The sequence below is a fragment of the Triticum dicoccoides genome, chromosome 5A (genome assembly GCF_002162155.2).
Source record: "Triticum dicoccoides isolate Atlit2015 ecotype Zavitan chromosome 5A, WEW_v2.0, whole genome shotgun sequence".
Classification (NCBI taxonomy): domain Eukaryota; kingdom Viridiplantae; phylum Streptophyta; class Magnoliopsida; order Poales; family Poaceae; genus Triticum; species Triticum dicoccoides.
In genome coordinates, this window is record NC_041388.1 from 90756892 (window position 1) to 90761978 (window position 5087).

Below are 5087 nucleotides of genomic sequence, written 5' to 3' on the forward strand. Positions count from 1 at the left end.
CATTGTCATATTGCTTTGCATAATCATGTAGTTGACATCGTATTTGTGGCAAAGCCACCATTCATAATTTTTCATACATGTCACTCTTGATTCATTGCATATCCTGGTACACCGCCGGAGGCATTCACATAGAGTCATATTTTGTTCTAAGTATTGAGTTGTAATTCTTGAGTTGTAAGTAATAAAAGTGTGATGATCATCATTATTAGAGCATTGTCCCATGTGAGGAAAGGGTGATGGAGACTATGATTCCCCCACAAGTCGAGACGAGATTCCGGACTAAAAAAGAGGCCAAAGAAAAAAAAGGAGAAGGCCCAAGAAAAAAATGAGAGAAAAAGAGAGAAGGGACAATGTTACTATCCTTTTTCCACACTTGTGCTTCAAAGTAGCATCGTGATCTTCATGATAGAGAGTCTCCTATGTTGTCACTTTCATATACTAGTGGGAATTTTTTATTATAGAACTTGGCCTGTATATTCCAATGATGGGCTTCCTCAAAATGCCCTAGGTCTTCGTGAGCAAGCAAGTTGGATGCACACCCACTTAGTTTCTTTTGTTGAGCTTTCATACATTTATAGCTCTAGTGCATCCATTGCACGGCAATCCCTACTCCTCTCATTGACATCAATTGATGGGCATCTCCATAGCCTATTGATTAGCCGCGTCAATGTGAGACTTTCTACTTTTTTGTCTTCTCATAACCCCCATCATTATACTTTATTCCACCCATAGTTCTATATCCATGGCTTGCGCTCATGTATTGCGTAAGGGTTGAAAAGGCTGAAGTGCGTTAAAAAGTATGAACCAATTGCTCGGCTTGTCATCGGGGTTATGCATGATGAGAATGTTTTGTGCGACGAAATTAAAACATAGCCTAACTATATGATTTTATAGGGATAAGCTTTCTTTGGCTATGTTATTTTGATAAGAAATAATTGCTTGGTTAGCATGTTTGAAGTAATATTGTTTTTATGTCAACATTAAACTTTTATCTTGAGTCTTTCGGATCTAAATATTCATGCCACAATAAAAAGAATTACATTGAAAATTATGCTAAGAAGCATTCCACATCAAAGTTCTGTTTTATCATTTACCTACTCGAGGACGAGCAGGAATTAAGCTTGGGGATGCTTGATACGTCTCCAATGTATCTATAATTTTTGATTGTTCCATGCTATTATATATATTCTGTTTTGGATGTTTAATGGGCTTATTTATACACTTTTATATTATTTTTGGGACTAACCTATTAACCGGAGGCCCAGCCCAAATTGTTTTTTTTGCCTATTTCAGTGTTTCGCAGAAAAAGAATATCAAACGGAGTCCAAATGGAATGAAACCTTCGGGAGCGTGATTTTTGGAATAAACGTGATCCAAAGGACTTGGAGTGTACGTCAAGCAATCAACGAGGAGGCCACGAGGCAGGGGGCGTGCCCTCCACCCTCGTGGGCCCCTCGTGGCTCCACCGACCTACTTCTTCCCCCTATATATACCTACGTACCCCCAAACCATCGAGGAGCACCACGAAAACCTAATTCCACCGCGGCAACCTTCTGTACCCGTGAGATCCCATCTTGGGGCCTTTTCTGGCGCTCCGCCGGAGGGGGCATTGATCATGGAGGGCTTCTACATCAACACCATAGCCTCTCCGATGATGTGTGAGTAGTTTACCTCAGACCTTCGGGTCCATAGTTATTAGCTAGATAGCTTATTCTCTCTCTTTGGATCTCAATACAAAGTTCTCCTCGATTCTCTTGGAGATCTATTCGATGTAATCTTCTTTTGCGGTGTGTTTGTCGAGATCCGATGAATTGTGGGTTTATGATCAAGATTATCTATGAACAATATGTAACGCCCCGAGACCGATGTGCCAGGTGTCGTTCAGTTATTCGCTGTTGTTGCCTTGTCATTTGCTTGCGTGTTGCATTTCATCATGTCATCATGTGCATTGCATCATCATGTTTCCAAAACTTGCATTCGTCCGGGTTCCCCCGTTCTTTCCGTTGTCCGTTCTGAGCCCAGAGACACTTGCACGCGCCCGCGGCATGTCCGAAATATTTTTTTATAAGTGGCCGGAAAATGTTCTCAGAATGGGATGAGAGTTGACGTGTGGTCTTATTATAGTGTAGATAGACCGCCTGTCAAGTTTCATCGCATTCGGAGATCGTTTGATGCCCCAACGGATAACATAGCGGCAATAGTAGCCGGTCTAACGTCGGACGTTTTCGATCTCCAAAAACAGTCGCCGGGCCTTCTCTCTCCCTTTTTCTCAGCCTGAGGCCTTCTGCACAGTCCACTACCTTCCGCCAGGCCCAACCTAACCTCTCCTGTCAGCCCGCGGCCCTCCTCGCGCGCGCGTCCGAAAGTTGTCCCGGACCTGACCCGCTCAGTCATCATCGTTTGATTCGGATCATCCCCAAATATCCCTCAAATATCTTTGTTTTCTTCCTTGGACTCCCCAACCTATTTATCTCAACCGTTTGATTTTAATCGGAGGGTCTGATTAGCCCTTGTCAAAAATCCTTGCTATATATACTGCCTAACCCTAGATCCTAGGATGTCCCATCCGTCCATTCCGCCCGCCGCCGCCAGCCCACCTGGTCTCCTCCTCGGCTTCCTCACCGAGCCAACCACCATCCATCCCGAACCACCTCCCTCCAACCAACCTCCGACCACCTCCCTGGTTTTCCGTGTGGCCCAAATCGCAGCAGCCAACAACATCCTATTACCCGAGCAAGCACGGCCATGGCCACGCCCACCGAAGCTCTGCACCACCCCAAGCTACTCTGCCTCCGGTGTCGTCCCGCTCATCCCGGCATCCTCTACGCCCGGAGCTCTCCTAGCCGTGCGTCTCCTCCTCGTTCCCAGCGAAGCCCCGTCCTCCCGAGCTCTCCCGCAGGCAGCCCCGTGCCCGATCCAGGCGGGATCGAGGCGACCACCTCGTGCACGCCGAGTCCAATCGTCGGACCAGCTCCACCACCAGGCGGCACCTCTCCTTCTCTTTTCCTTCTTCCCCTGGTGCTTCTCTCCCTCTTTAATCTGCCCGCTGTTGTTCTAATTCTCTATTGCCTCTGTGGTTTGCAGAGGCCGAAGCCGACGCCGCCATGCAAGCCTTGCTCAAGCTCCACCCGCGCCGGATCCACGTCCTCCGGTTTTCCCCATGTAACCTCCGTCCTCTGCTTCGAACCAGGACCTGACGAGGGCCTCGCCGTACCCGTTGACCGCTCGATCTCCTCTGCTTCGGCATCGATCCAGAGACGAATGCCGCGCGCCGCCTGCTGGCGTTGACCGCGCCTAGGCCCAACTGCTTCCCCATCGAGCGAGCGCCCGCCTCATCCAGCCTCCCCGTTGACCGGTCGCACCTCGTGGCCCAGCTCCAGCCACTTCCGCACCGCACCAGGCCCGGATCTGCCAGCTCTCTGAAGCCCAATGCGAGCAGCCCAGTTGCACCAGATTCGGCCGGTGTAGTTTTTTTCCCCAGATCTGCGAATTTAGCTTTTATCCCAGGATTTACTGTTTTGCAGAAAAGTCCCCCTAGTTCATGCATTTAATAACTCACAATTGGTGCATCGGATTTAAACGTTTCATATATGAAACTTGCTTAGAATTTTGTCTAGATTCATAATATGCAACTTTCACCCATGTTTAAAATGTTTAAAATGCTGTTTGAGTAAATTTGCTCCTATGCCATGTTAAAATGATTTAATTCATAACTAAATAATCGTAACTCCGAATTTAATAAACTTTATATGTAAATGGGGTAGAATTTTGCCTAGTTTAACATGGTGGCATAATCTTGCATGTTTAATAACCATAAAATATGGTTTAGGGCAGAACAGGACCAAACCTAAAATATGCACATGAGGAGTTTCCGGATTTGTTGTTCGTTGCTTCCGGCCTCATTTAACCTTGACTAGATAGGTAGTTTTCATTTGCTTCACCCTCTTGCCATGCTTAACAACATTTAATATTGTTGGGTACATAAACGGGATCAAACTAAATAACTTATCGTGGTGTTTCGTCAATATGCAACTCGTTGCATATTGAGCTCCATTTAATTTGTAGGATTGTTTGTGCACTTTGCCATGCCATGCCTCATTAAACCGGACATGCATCGTACTTGTTTGCGCATCATGCCATGTCTATGTGATGGTTCTTTACCATGTTGTTTGCTTCTTTCCGGTGTTGCTTCTTCGGGTTGGTTCCGATAATGTCGTGTTTGTGAGGACCCGTTCGACTACGTTCGTTTGTCTTCTTCATGGACTCGTTCTTCTTCCTTGCGGGATTTCAGGCAAGATGATCATACCCTCGAAATCACTACTATCTTTGCTATGCTAGTTTGCTCGCTCTTTTGCTATGCCAATGCTACGATGCCTACCATTTGCTTTCAAGCCTCCCAAATTGCCATGTCAAACCTCTAACCCACCATGTCCTAGCAAACCGTTGATTGGCTATGTTACCGCTTTGCTCAGCCCCTCTTTTAGCGTTGTTAGTTGCAGGTGAAGATTGAAGTTTGTTCCTTGTTGGAACATGGAGATGTTGTTCCTTGTTGGAACATGTTTACTTGTTGGGATATCACAATATATCTTATTTAATTAATGCATCTATATACTTGGTAAAGGGTGGAAGGATCGGTCTTATGCCTGGTGTTTTGTTCCACTCTTGCCGCCCTAGTTTCCATCATATCGGTGTTATGTTCCCGGATTTTGCGTTCCTTACGCGGTTGGGCTATAATGGGAACCCCTTGACAGTTCGCCTTAAGTAAAGCTCCTCCAGCAATGCCCAACTTTGGTTTTACCATTTGCACTAACAACCTACCACCTTCCCTTGGGTTCTGCAGACTCAAGGGTCATCTTTATTCTAACCCCCCCCCCCCGGGCTAGTGCTCCTCTGAGTGTTGGTCCGACCGAGTAGACTGTGGGGCCACCTCGGGGCAACTTGAGGGTTGGTTTTACTCGTAGGATGTCTCATCTGAGTGTGCCCTGAGAAAGAGATATGTGCAGCTCCTATCGGGATTTGTCGGCACATTCGGGCGGTGTTGCTGGTTTAGTTTTACCCTGTCGAAATGTCTTGTTGTACCGGGATAC